Genomic DNA, 15,399 nt, shown 5'->3' with positions numbered 1-15,399 from the left:
ACTTTGTCAGTCATACTTATTTGTTTTCATTGAAACAATCATACAATTTGCAGATGTCACTGGTTAGTTTTTAAAGTTGAATTTAATCCTGCCTAACCAAACCACAATAATTTAGGTATGCTATGGGCGATCCGACAAAAATACTGCACACTTTTTCAGTCATACTTATTTGTTTTCGTTCAATTAAGAATACAATTAAGTATTATTACGGATAATTTTGGTATTTTTTTTTAAATTCATAAAGTCCTGCCTAAACCAAACCATAATCGATAAAAAATATTCTATCTGTAAAATATTTAAAATTATGTATGGTTTAATGACATAATTTTAGATATTTTATAGATAAACGAATATTTGTTGTCTACTATTTACTATGGCTTAGGCCTTAGATTATACAAGGTTTAATTTAAATTTAAAAACTAACAAACACTATCACACATTGTAGTATTAGTTCTATGAAAACAAATACGTATGGTTGACAAAGTTTAGTGAGCACTATTAATGTCGGATCTTAACAGCCTACCTCCAACCGTCGCCATTGGTAGGTATATTTGAAGCATTTTCTTTTATACCAATATATAATAATAATAATCTAAATTTCTTATAATTCAAAACAAATATACACGATATTTTAAAATTTAGCATTCTTAAGGGCAGGAGTGCTGTGTAACAGTCGAAAATGAATAATTTGAGGTATCTATGTGAGCTTAGTCTAGATAACGTAGACTTTTCAATATTAACGTATATTATCGTTCGATAAACACCAAAATGTCATTACCCACCAATTTGGATACATTGACGGAAGGAGTTTTGTATAAATATCAGAAAGTTTTCTTTAAAATTAAATAAAAATCAAATTGTCATATTATTCGATATAAGACCAATATGTCGTATGCCTTCCAATGGGGATATAGAACATTTTGCATGTTTTGCATGCATAAATTTGTGAATTGTGAGTTACGACATATTGCGGTTTGTCGAACGATATGTCATTGTGATACCTTGTCTTTTCTCATCTTATAAATTAACATATAATGACCACATTACATATAGGATTAATACCATAAAAGGAAATTGAGAATATAGCCATATTTGATACATCAGTTGTCCGTGGTTATAGTACCTACTTTTCCAAATTATTATTTTGTCAACATACGCATTATTTTCATTTTCACACAGCACTCAATGGCAGATTTAGATACTTGGATGGCCCTCACGACAAACAATAAAATAAACACATAAATTCTTACTCAGGTTGAGTATACGTTTTATGACTTTGCACTTTTTTGCACTTTTTACTACACTGATAATGCCTCTTTGCCTGATAACCTCGTATTAAATTAGATCAAATGATATTCAGTTGTATTAATATATGTAGTAATAAGGTAGTAATAAATAAATAAATAAATAATATATGTAAAAAAAATATTTTTAGAATATATTACACCGTTTTCATCCTAGAGCCGGAGTGCAAAGCTATGACGCATATACTCTAGGTAGGTTACCTTGTAAAAATAGCAATTTATTGAATAATTTAATTCAAATCAAATTATTATCGAAGATGACAGTAATGATGACACATAATAAAAATAGTGACTTATTTTTTGTGTATATACCATACACGTATTATAAGTTTTTTTATGTCCATTGCAAAGATTTTATTATGATTTAAGTAATATTTTATACATAATTTATGAGAAATACCTATATTTTTTGATTTTGTTGTAATTTAATAATTGTATGTCTGGTTTGAACTGTTTCAATACCCCCTTTTAAAATTTCTGACGAATCGATTGCGTCATCTGCATCAACGAAAATTGACGCAGTGCGTTATTGATATATAAGATATATTGAGAATCCTTCTTAACCAATGATACTCAACCTTTTTTTTCTTCGGGCCAAATACATATATTTGTAAAGTTACGCGGGCCGCATCACTACTGGTGTGACGAAAAAAATCATGAAACCCCCCCTTTTTTACAAAACATTTTTGAGATTTTAAAAATTATGCGTGTTTTTTAAATTAATCGTGTGCAATAGCAACACTCTTATACCAGATCTGATGTGGACCAAAATGACAATCCTCTTCGGGTGTCACTATCTGTGCGTCAAAGTCGAAAATAATCTCAAGATATACGAAATTCTTGATAATAAATGTGTTTCGGGCCGCACATAAAAGCTTAAAGGGCCGCAGGTTGAGTATCGCTGTTCTAATCAGTCATATTATTAAAAAAAAACTAGAACTAAGTGAGATTCGAACGCATAATAATATAGTACCTACTTTGAAATATTTTGATATTTTAATAAGTAGGTATAATTTATTCGTTCTCCTTTTTAGTAGGATAAAATGTAGTATTATCCGACTTATGTCCTATACTGGAAGCGATATTTTCCTCTGCCATATTAATATTTTATTATAATATGTCGTTTTCTACGTACTGAAAAATGATTAGGTACCTATAAGTACCTACTTAGTTCTGTACCGTAACATCATAAAGTCGGTTGTTCAAATTTTCGCGATTATAATTAGGGATTGCAATACCTAATGAAAATATCAATACTGTTTTTTCGGTATTTCTTATTGAATACCGGTATTAATACCGGTATTCGTTAAAACGTAAGTACCTACTTATCAGTAAATGTAGCTATTACAATCTCTTTAAAAACATTATTTTATAGAAAAAAACCTACCTACCTACATTTATTATGGTGACATTAAAAAATATGTATTAATCACAATATTGTAGAATTGGTATTTTTTACAAATAATTTGAATATATTGATAATTTAAACTAAAGCCCTCAAAAAAATATGCGCGGCTGCAGGAAAAGCTTCTTCAATTCAACACTTGTAATAATAATAATGAGAATAATTGAACATTTGTCACGGATGTTTTTTATTTCGAAATAATATCAGTACTTATGTTAATTATTTAAGGTATATTTTTAATGAATTGTGTTTTATTGTTATTTTACCTATGTTAGATTCAGTCAATATTTTGCATTTAATCATCACATAACTTATTCACTCAATTGAATAGGAAATACAGTACAAACGAATAAATAATAAACTAAGAATTAACATTAAATTCATCGTCAAACACGTAAACGAGTGTGGTTTCTTAATACCGATTTTTTTTTTTTTTTGGATTTTGAAAACCGGTATTTCGGTATTAATAAATACTGGAATACCGGTTTTTAAATACCGGTATTGCAATCCCTAATTATAATGTATCTTGACCGTTATTTCTCATGTATTTTTTATTATTTACAAAATATGTAAAAAAAACGGGTTTCTTACGGCGATATTAAGCAAAGTACATTTTTTGCATTTGTCCCAAACTTCACATTATAAAAGGCCTACTTTCAAGTCCAAGCACAACCGTACTGTGGACTATTAAACTAGGTACTGTTAGATTGAATAACAGTATAATATGTGTAACCCAATTTATTTATATGAAGTACTCACCTATTTAAAAAATTTCCTCTCTTCTATACAGTTTCTAAAATGTGACACCCGTCACTTTTATCATTGAGGTAAGTAAAGAGAGTACCTAAATTAATTAAGGGAGACCGAGTTGGGTTGATACAATTTAACATTTTTGGTATTAACTCACTCAGTTTCACTACTAAGACTATGAAAATGTGCTTTTTGGATAGCATATTAAATCCTTCATTCGCCGTTGTGTCAACCCACCTCGGTCTCCCTTACTAATTAAACAAAAAAAAATCTAAAACAAAATAAACTTTATCCACGTGGCAGGTGACAAAACTAATCGTGATCTTTATTCATAATCATCATCTGGGGTTGATTCACTGCTTGATGAAGGTTAAGCTTAGCTCCTTCCATTCTTCTCGGTCCCCAGATCTTCGCTGCCACGTACATCCACCAAGCTTATGAGTTTGTCTATCTAATGGTTTTTAGGGTCACTGTAGTAGTTCAATGCTCCTTGGATACGACTGTATGACAGCATTTATACAGCGGTTGTACACCTCATTGCCATTTCATCTGCTTGGTGATCTTTATGCTAAATCATGTAAATTAATCACTATCAAAATCTGCTGTTAAAATTATTTCATATAAGTCAAGGCGTTCCACCAAAAAATATTGTAAACATTAGTGTTCTCCGTATTTTTGTACGTTCTCGAGTCATGGACCCTGATAGCAAGGGAGTGGAGAGTAATTAATAACTTCGAAATGTGGTGTTGGCGCCGAATGTTTCGTATTTCTTGGACGACAGAGCACAGGCAATTATCCAGAGACTCCAGATAAAGGAACGGCTTTCGACGTCCCTTCTTTCGAGGTTCCCACCACTACCCGGCATGTATGTACAGCCGTGGATATGCACGGCCGCTATCCATGATGCTATAAACGTGTCTGAAAGAAGTGATTTTAAGTGCTCATTCCGTTCCGAAACGGAGCCGCACGGGACTGATATGCAACAGTGCACCGTAGTACTTAAAGAAGGAAGTTAAGAAAGAAAAAGAAAAATTTGGACTGGCTCTGCTGTCCGCTGACGTGTGTATCCGCATACTGAGTGTCACGATTTGAAATGGACGAGTCTACAGAGGAGTCGGGACTAACACGCTCCCCATACGACGATTCAAATTTCTCGAATGCCGCAAAGTTGGCCTCAGTTGCAATCAGAGCTCTCGAATATATTTCTGAGACACTTTCACCAGTTTTTTGGATATATTAATCCGTGCGGACTGAATAACTTGGATAGACTGTGATTTAGGGCAGCCTCAAAGGAACGTGAAACAGAGTAAGAAGTTCATATCGGCACGCTGGAGCGACCAAGTAAAGATGCTTACTGGTGGTAGCTTTCATTCTGCCCTGAGAGAAGCAGAGAACTGTAAGGCCCTTTTCACATTACACGGCGACAGTTAAAAACCGAAACGGCGCCGTATATCAACCGTCCATATCATTGTATTCACGGTGCCTGACTCAGTCAGTGGTGTACGTGACCTAATGCACGCTTTCACATTAGACGGTTTTAAATCGAACAAACAGCACAACACTCAACCACATCCACAGACGGAAAAAACCGTGCATAAACCGTATAGTGTGAAAAGTAATGGGTGAAGGTTAAGGGAAGGGTAAGGGGTGAAGACTAAAAAGTATAACTTCATGCGACCAAGAAGTGAGACATTTTATTATTTGTTTTATAGTTTGGATACTTCATCGTGAAATTGAGCCTGCGGTACAAGTCGCCAACGAGTGTTAAAACTCTACCAACAGTAGATGAATTGTGTTGCAAGATTTTTTATACTTTTAAGTCTTAAATTATGATAAATTTATAAGGAAAACCGCCTCTGAATATTGAATAGGTTTTCCGACACTACAAACTAACATTTTTAAATTTTATATTTATTGGTACCAAAGTAAACTAGAATAAATTTCTTGTTCTATTAGTAAAACTAAATTTCAAAAGGATTTGACGTTATTTAATACAATTAAAATAGGATTACACGTCGCGGTATGCGATATTGTTGTTATGGCTTCCAAAGATTATCCCTTTTTTGGTTTCTATTTATAATGTAAGTCCCTCATTAAACGCTTAGCTCGTTTTACGCCCAAATCACTCGTCGGGATTAAACTTGTGGACATTGTGGTCTCTCCCACAATTCCCCGAGTCATTTTTAACCCCAGTCGGGATTTTCTCGAATTTCTTGTGACAGTTTTTTTAAATTATTTTTCTCGACATGCTAATGACAAGGGCTAATTAAAATAATATATATAAGTATTATAACGTAAACAAATATTATTAATGGCCATATTATCAGAACTGTGTTATTGGAAAAACACAACTTTTTCCATCGATGCACAAACGATATCTATCATTTTAATTAAAGTGCATAATTATCTTCTTTTTTACGCAGATAGTACAATCGATTCGTCATGATAATTGAAAAGAGGCCTCGAAACAGTTCAAACCAGTCATTCAATTATTTACTTAGGTAGGTACCTATACCAAAATCTTGAAAGGATGCATACTTTTCAAAAAATTGAATATAAAATATTTCCCATAACATAACAGAATCTCTACAAATGACATCATAAGAGTATATACTACATATATTATAACACAGTAACTCAAACAGATACGTAGATACTAATTATGAAAAATAAACCACCAATATTATTTTTTGTCTTGGATATGGGTTTTATTTTATTTTTTAACGTGGGGGTTGAAAATCAATGGGTTCTTCGCGCCCCATTTCCATATATTCGCTACTGCGTAGCTTCGCGAAGTTTCGCATTAATATTATTATTACCACGTTTTTCTTAGCTCGTATTCTTGTTTGTACGGTGGTTGTTTATCCGGTACAAATCTTGCAATCGATTTTTAACTAACTTCTCGACATTTGAAACTTTTATCATATATCAGAACACGATGCCAATGCATTCTTTTAATACTTTTAGCCATCTTTAAGTAGAATTGAATTCATTTTCAGTTAATTCTGTTTTGTCTGAAAAGTTATTTCGGAAGAAATCCGTAATCCATTCCACTATTATTGGTTGCTAAGGGAGTGTTCCTAGCAACTAAATTATTAATATATACGTGCGTTACTATGGAAATCAAAATGACATTTCAGTATTCTATATGTGTTTGTTTGTTGCAAAATAGCAAAAAATGATTTGTTTACTATTGCCTTATTTGTCCTAAATTATTAATATATAGAATTGTCAAGTTTATATGATTCAACAGAAAATTTAAAAACGTGGTATATAAAAAGTTCTTTTTATCTTGTAATTATTTTTAGACTCGACAATATTTAACAGATTTTTTTTAAATAATAATAACCAAGTTTACATTTCGGCTTTAATTACTAAAGTGATAACCTAACATCCAATCATCATCACCCTAAATCTATCTACTACTGGATGAAGTCCTCTCCAAGCTGATTCCACTTCTCTCTGTCCTGTGCGTTGCGTTGCTACCTTGCAGACATTTTGTAACTCTTGGGTACCACTGGATAACTAGATTTGTCCAGCGATTGTCCTTTCTTTGAGCTATGCATTTTCATTTCATTTTGAGGTTTAGAGCGAATTCTATTACATCGCAAACCCTTACCAATAAACAGATTGTCTACAAAATGGTGATCAACAAATCCAGGGTTATAAGAATAAAACTCTCAAGGTAGGTACACACACCATCGCCCAAAACACATAGTTTAATATATTATGAAAAATATAATATATTGTATTAAATTACTATCATATCAATATTCAAAATTATGATAAATGCAAGCCTGGGTACCTAGGTCCATTGGCGACGGCCTCTGATTAATTACTTAGGGGAAATAGATGGTAAAAGTTTTTTTTACCAAACTGACATAAATTAAAAATCATTTACCCAACATTCTTCCTCATCATCGATTATGTTCACCTCTTCCAATGTTAATAGAATATAAGATGCTAATTTTATTAGATTATAATTAAATAATACTTCTGTACGCGAAACCCAAGAGATGCAGGTTCGGTTCCTGCGTCTTACTTTTATCAAAAAGGTTTTTTTCTATTGGTTATAATATATTTTTTCAGAAGTGTTTTCATAATTATGTATGTTCAATAATTAGAATGTTACATTTTTAAATCGTGTGAATTATTCGTTGAATAAAAAAAATAGTTAATTAACTTATTATATTATAATATGCAGGCCATTCAAATATTTTTTTATATAAAAAAAAACAACAAAATAAACTCAATTAAATATTTATCTAAGATTATTTTTATGGAAAATTGTATTTTCATCCTTTACGTGACACAAGCCACCCCTTATCACCTCCACTCTTACCGGTCCTGCTTTATTATAATTTACATACAGAATATAATACAACAACTGAGCGATAAACACGTAATTTAAATTTACAATAATAATATAACCCGAAATACAAGAGTTTGAAATATTACTTTGATAAACAATAATAAATTATTAAAATCCTCTTTATCTCTTCCTAGCAAACCTGTAATTTATCAGTTATTTATAGCTCTCCGTAAAACTGTTTTTCGAACAGAAGTAAGTAATGGTGCTAAATTTCTTCAAAGAACAATCCAAGAGAAATACCTCGTAAATCTTAGATCAAACCAATCTTTGAACTTTGATATCTTAATTTTCTTTATTCTCTTGATTACCTGAGTTTTCCCCCTTTTTTCTCTCTATTTACTTATTCCAGTGGTTTTCAAACGATAGGTACGATTGTGTTTCTATTTTTTTCTTCTGGCTTTCCCTTGTATTCCGATGGTTTTTATTACGTATTTTTAATTGTTTTATTTAGATATGAATTTAATCTCAATACTATACGGCCATCTATTTTCAATACAACAGCTCACGATGAACTGTGATGCGTACAGCTTTTCGAAAACGAGTGTACTGACGTTTGGAGGTAATTAATCTGTATCAGTTAAAACTATCCGGACCGGTTTCGTTTTGTAAGAGTGATATTATCAGGACGGAATTCCTACAATTATGATGGCCAACTTTTGCTAGAAAGTAAGCTTCGAATATAAAAAAAATACTCCATTTAATTATATAGGTATGAAGTTTATAATTGTAATCATGAATACTCGCCCATGAACTACCCAATATGAATATTTATTTTACTGTACATTTACCGATAAAATAATATTCAAAATAACATTCATTATTCATTGGTACCAATAAATTCTTCTTTGCGTGCTTTCTCCAGCGGTGATCATCATCAGCTGTCTGTAAGATGATTTTTTTTTATTGCTCAATTTTTACCTTTCATACCTACCGTAATAAGAATTTGAATATAAAACAAAATATCTTAGTCCATTAGATTCTGACAAAATATGCTGCCTTCCCCAGAGCAAACGGCACGTGGTATATGTAATTAAAGTGGCAACCCTTCGTAACTATCCACATAATGCTACTTAATTTATGTTTCTGAACAGGAACCGATGTTAACAAAAATATGCTATTGCCAAACTTTATAATAAATATAACATAATTTTTTATGACTCTGTGTTAGTTTAAATTATTTTATCTCCCTTCCACTTGCGTATTTTGATATTAAACGAATGAAATAGATGCGTTGTCATACGCATGGCCCCTACAAGGGGGGGGGGCTGACAGGGCTCCAGCCTAGGGGCTCGGCGTGACGGGTCTATCAGATATGTAAGATAAATACACATCACAAATTTTCTCTAATAGTAAAAAAGTCGCCTGCGGCGCTACTTCACGAGGAGATAATGAACATTTAAAATATGAGCTTGTAACATGCAATTTTCTATAGTTTTGTGTTGATATTCAACATTCTCATAATTCAAGTAGAAACTACAAAAATTGCTATAAATAAACTGAAAACCCTTACTTCTATCTCTAACACAATTTTGAAAATGCTTCTGCTGTGCGTCACACATGCCATAAATCTTAGCGATAGGTAGGGGGGCCCGCCAAAGATCCTGGCCGGGGGGCCCGCTTTAGGATGTAGGGGCCATGGGCATACGTCTTGTAAATCGAAATCACTAAAACATGAAATTGGATGAAAAATGACTTACGATGTGTTTATATTAAGCCAATGAATGAACTATTAGGTACTAAATTTGCGTCAAGAAGGATTGACTGATGGATTTTTCACATGTTAATTCCGTACAATCCACAGTTTAAATCAAAAGTTCTCATTGTGGTCTATTTTTTCTTAGTAGGTACTTACCTAATTTAGTGACCACATTTCCACATTACTTACGTACATAATAAATACAATAATTATTTTGACAAATAAAAAGTAGATACCTAATGACAATCATGCGTGAGCCCATTGTTAAAATAATCGTTAACCTGTGAATCTGTTATTCAAGAGTAAATGAAGCAAATAATTAATATTGTATGTCATATTAACAATCGGTGACCCTAATCAAACTCTCTTGACACAATATATTATTTGCAAAAAACTGCAATAGGGACGGGACGACTATTATAAATTTGAATAGTTGGTTTTTTAACCCTTTTTGAAAGTTTTGTTTCAATTTTTTTTCCGGATTCACAAATAGCAGAATATCATGATTCAAACTAGTGGTTTCCAAACTTCATGGCACTATGCCTCCCTTTTAAAAAAAATCCAATCTTGGCGCCTCCCCCCCTTTATTTCATTAAATAATACACATAATAAGACACCTTTTTAAATATCATCACATATCAAAAAATATCATTTAAGTATATCAATCATCATACGCCTTTTTTTTACTATTGATAAAATAACGTGAAAAGTGCATTAGCAAACTAACCAAGATCTCAGTAAATAGACTTTTGTTTGCTTCAATGTATCTGCCACACAAATCATTTAAAAATGTAAACGTGGCGAACTTATTTTTTTGTAATTTTGGTTTCCAAAGCTCCAATATTTTATGAATGTCTTCACTTTGTGTTTTTAAATCAGTGAATGCATTAATGATCCTTGCATTGATTTATTCACTCATTTTTTTTAAATTTCAACCAGATAGACAAGTTTAACAACAAAATTACCGTTGCTAAACAAATTTGCCTCAAATTTCAACATTATGATTTGACCTTTTTATTTCATTTTTTCACGAGATAGCCAACGCGCTTCACAGTTTTATAAAATAAGCATTCGCAAACTGCAAACCTGTGGCTACATTAATTGTGTGAAACTTTTCGCGCCTCTCAGTTTGGAAATCGCTGATTCAAACTGAACGGAATTTACATAAATTAATTAATTCTATACTGATGTGGTAAATGATATGATTTATTAGAAGTAGTAGTATATAATACATAATTTAATGTTTTTTCTATACTTTAGTAAGTATACCTACCTACAACTAATATATATATATATATTTGAGATGCGATATTTATTTGAAAAAAATATATTTCACTTCAAATTGTTTTTTTGGATTAGCACTACAGCAGGTCACAACGGCACCAATTACAGTAGTAGGTATTACACACCGTAGGCTTTGGAAAATCACATAAATGTATTGTGACCTCATCGGAAATCGAACCCGGAAACCCTGGTATGAGAAGCAAATAGCTTGCACATTAAAATGTGAAGAGTTCGGGAGCGCTTTTCGATCGAGGATCAATTTATTAAGAGAAAAGTGTCACTCAGTAATATTAAATTATACCGTTTAGTGTTATAGAAAATTCTTAAAAATATTTTACAATTCAATTAATATTAACTGTTTTTCTGTCAGATTAAAATTATTATTAAACGTTTTTAAAAGAATATAAAAATCATGGAATGATTTTGGCTGCTTTTATTGTACGACTTGTCGTAGGGATCTCAAAGATTAAACCTCAGACTAATTAAAACACGTCTCGCTGTATGGAATGCAAACTTGCCATGTAGAATTAATACACTACAAAACAATATGTGTAAAGTATTTGTATTTTACCACGTTTTTATTAGCTCGTATTCTTGTTTGTCTGGTACAGATTTTTTCTTTGTGTGTCCAGTATAAATTTTTTCTTGTTTGACCAAGATTTGTATTGGTTCCTTGTTCATTCTTTTAATACTTTTAGCCATTTTTAAACAGAATTGAATTCATTTTCAGTTAATTCAGTTTTGTATGGAAAGTTATTATTTTTGGTTCCTAAGGGGGCCCTAGCAACTAAATTATTAATATATACGTGCGTTATTATGGAAATCAATATGAAATGTCAAAATGACATTTCAGTATTCTATATTTATTCAGTATTTCTATCAAGTACAAAAAAAAGTGTTTATTAATACATAGAATTGTCATGTTTATAATTATGATTCAACAGAAAATTTAAAAACGTGGTATATTAAAAGTTCTTTTTATCTTGTAATATTTTTATCAACCAGAATAGTCTATGAACGGTTTCAACTCTCGAAATAATGGTCGCTATGGTAACGTTCGTAGTAGCCAATGGGTTTAAATACGTTAGAATACTTTTTCAATTTGTTATATTCGTAAAAGCTTAGAGTGCCACCGAAAAATAGCCTGAGACACTCAAGTGGCCTCCCCCCACCCCCGTACGCATCATTGCTTTAAGCTTTAAGCTATCGTCTCTATTATAACGAAATGAAATATTGTCTACTATATGTATTTTAAAATTAATATCATCATAATATTATGAAAGAAATCCCGAGATAAGAGAATTATATTTTTGCGTTTGTATTATTAATAATCTCATCTGTAAAAAAATATACTTATCATTTTGATTTTAAAATTATTTTTATCTCCTTTTCATAAAACCTCCAAGTAAGTACCATAGCTCAGCCGTTTCGAGGAAGGCTATAAAAATTAATGCATTGTCCCTGACATTTCCCTTAATAATACGCTGTACCTAACTGCTACGGTCTTCAGTTAAAGTCACATTTTTCTCCAAAACGTAAGCGCCTAATGCCTTCACCGCGGCCTTTATTCAAAAATTGATATAAATGACATCAGGTAATTATATGATAGGGAGTCGAAATGTACCGAGTTTCTCGACTGTCGGTCATTCGGTATTTTTTATTAAAACCGTTATACCGATAAATAGGTAAGCAAAATAATTTCTTAACCTATATAATATCTTAACCTATATAATATATTATACCTATATAATTACAAGATAAGAAAGAATAAAGAACTTTTTGTATACAACGTTTTTAAATTTTCTGTTGAATCATATACTTGCTCAAGCTAGTATTTGATATGAAGTAAAGAAAAAACAAACAAATATAGAATACTGAAATGTCATTTTGATTTCAATAGTAACGCACGTATATATTAATAATTTAGTTGCTAGGACCCCTTTGCTAGGACGTTTTCAAAAAATATTAAATTCTACCGTAGAAATTCTATCTTACTCTCACGCATAGAGCGGATATATAAACGTGTCGAATGCTTACTCACTCGCACTTATGGTTCGCTTTTGTTCAGACCTTGGACTAGACTTAATTTACCAATGAGGAATCGGCATGAAATTATCAGACAGTAACTTAACTAAAATCGAAATATCGATTTCAGTAGGTACTACTACGCCCTGTCACATTCCAGTGTCAGACAATATGGCAAGCACAAGTTCACGCCATTATCCTACCTCTTGTGATCTCAGAATCAATAGAGCTATCACTATTACTTGAAAATGGTTTAGATAACTACTTACATATTTTCTTTTATTTTAAAATATAGACGTTATAATAATATTAACAAGGTGAATAATTGAAATACCGGTTACAATAAATGCATATGTGGTAGAGTCTCGTATCCCCTTTGCACCTTGCTGAACTTGCTGGTAAAAGGTTGCAGCAGGGACAGTTGTGTCGTATCCCCTCAGCATCTTGTTGAACTTGCTGATCAGAAGGTTTGCGTAGTTTTCTTAAGTCAGGTGTCACTTCTGAGGGATTCGATTTGGTGTCATCAATGTGGTGGATGATGAGGTCGTCAGAAGGAGAGATAGATTTGGTGGTTGCTCCGATTGATGGAGGAGCGAGTTTTATTTGCGGCGTAACGGTCGGTACAATCGTATGTTACAGTAGTTATGTTACAATACTAAACTTATGATACGGAACAGACCGACAACCTATATTCGAATGACATGTCCGATGAATTAGTATTCGCTATTTATACAATCAAGATAATATCTACCCATTATAATTTAAGAAACAGCTACTTACTGTCATTTGCGTCAATGGACATACGAGTAGCAGATTATTGTATAAAATATAGATATCGCGGAAATAACCTTTGCTTACTTATTGTACTATAATTTGGCACTACGGAAATGCATATTAAAGAATTTGTAATTGCGGTACAGTATTTAATATTGCCGATCAATTTGCTGGCACAGGTAATGAGATGTGTATCGCCATAGGTACATAGATTTGTCATTTAACCGGTTAACCGACAATATTCTCCCTAACATTAAAAATGTAAATTTATGGGTAAAATTCATACCTGAGAAAGATTTTTCTTCACCGGGGATTTTACGAATAAAAAACCCAACAAGGAATTGTGTTTTTGTATTTATTTTCCAGAGAGACCCAATATAACATGAAGGAATATTGAGTAGCAGGTAAGAGGATACTGACCGGTACACAGGTAAAAGTAATTCTCTCGAGGGCCCGTCACTCGATAGACTTGATTTTTATTGGAAGTAGGGTAGCATAGGTAATGACCAGAGAAAGGTTTGTTTTTATTTTTGGTCTGCAAGCATCCGTATTGTTCTAAAAAATATTTTAATTCGTACCGGAAATAAGCTTTACATTTTTAATTGAACGTTTTTTTTTTTTAAATCGCATAAGGCAGCGATTTCCAAACTGAGAGACGCAGAGCGTTGCAAAGGGGGGCCCGAAAAGTTTAACACAATTAATGTAGCCACAGATTTGCAGTTTGCAAATGCATAGTTTATAAAACGGCCGCTAGTTGACTACATAAAAAAACAATCCTATAAAAGTTTGCCGTCTGAATATATGGAGACTAATTTTATAATAGTAAAAGAAGTCGCCTGCGGCGCTTCTTTATTTCAGGGCTATCAAATAGTTTAAATATGTGGTTGTGCGTTGCAATTTGATGTGTTACCTATATGATGATTGATATACTTAAATGATAACTCCCGTTTATAATTTAGGAAACACTTCTTTAGAGCAACACACTGCCCTTAACCTCAGCGATAGGTAGGTGGGCCCGCTTCAGGATGTGGGGCCCATGAAAGAATCCATTTGTCAATGAATGATGATGAATTTGGATTGACTACTATTGACAAGGAAAAATTGGTAGAATTATCATGTGATAATTCATTGAAACAAAAACCCTATTTCAATTTTGGTTGAATCTAAGTGAAGAATAATATAATACTTTGTCAAGAAAAGCAATGCAAGTTGTAAGTAAAGTACTGCTAACATTCGTAACATCATATTTATGCGAAACGGGATTTTCTGCATTAGCTGCAATGAAATCCAAATATCGATCCCGTTTAGTAGAAAAAGAGCAGTTTGTACTAATAAACAAGCATATTCATCGCATGAAAAACAAATTAATTTAAATTATAAATAAAATCCTTGTTTATTTATATTTTTTTTTTCATTTTTGTATCAATACATTTTTAACTATTTAAAAAAAGTGTATTATTTAATGAAATAAAGGGGGGAAGGCTCCAAAATTAGATTTTTTTTAAAAGGAGGCGTAGTAACATAAAGTTTGGAAACCACTGGCATAAGGCATGTAATTATTGGCAGGGACGCGCCGAGTGGGGGTGTTGGGGGTGGCGTAGCACCCAGGCGTCAAGTTTCAGGAGGCGGCATAATCCTTGGATAATTTTAATAATAGTTTTATAAATATATTACATTGCCGCGGCACACCGGTGTGCAGTGAGACGATGCTAAGTGTGCCGCGGCGCATTGCTCCCAAAAAAAATAATACAAATAATATTGTATATATTATACAATATGTACTTACTTA

At 32.3% G+C, this 15,399-nt stretch overlaps 1 protein-coding gene across 1 annotated transcript in view; it reads left to right on the top strand.

Moving 5' to 3' along the window:
• The window catches only part of chp (leucine rich repeat containing G protein-coupled receptor chaoptin), a 71,215-nt gene that overhangs the window by 18,633 nt on the left and 37,183 nt on the right, over positions 1 to 15,399 (top strand). The gene's annotated exons all lie outside the window — the stretch shown is intronic.

This window comes from Rhyacophila brunnea, unplaced genomic scaffold (genome assembly GCF_057557595.1).
Source record: "Rhyacophila brunnea isolate RB1 unplaced genomic scaffold, BYU_Rbru_1.0 scaffold_18, whole genome shotgun sequence".
Taxonomy (NCBI): Eukaryota; Metazoa; Arthropoda; class Insecta; order Trichoptera; family Rhyacophilidae; genus Rhyacophila; species Rhyacophila brunnea.
The sequence above is the reverse complement of the archived record's forward strand: the minus strand, read 5'-3'. Positions and strand labels throughout refer to the sequence as shown.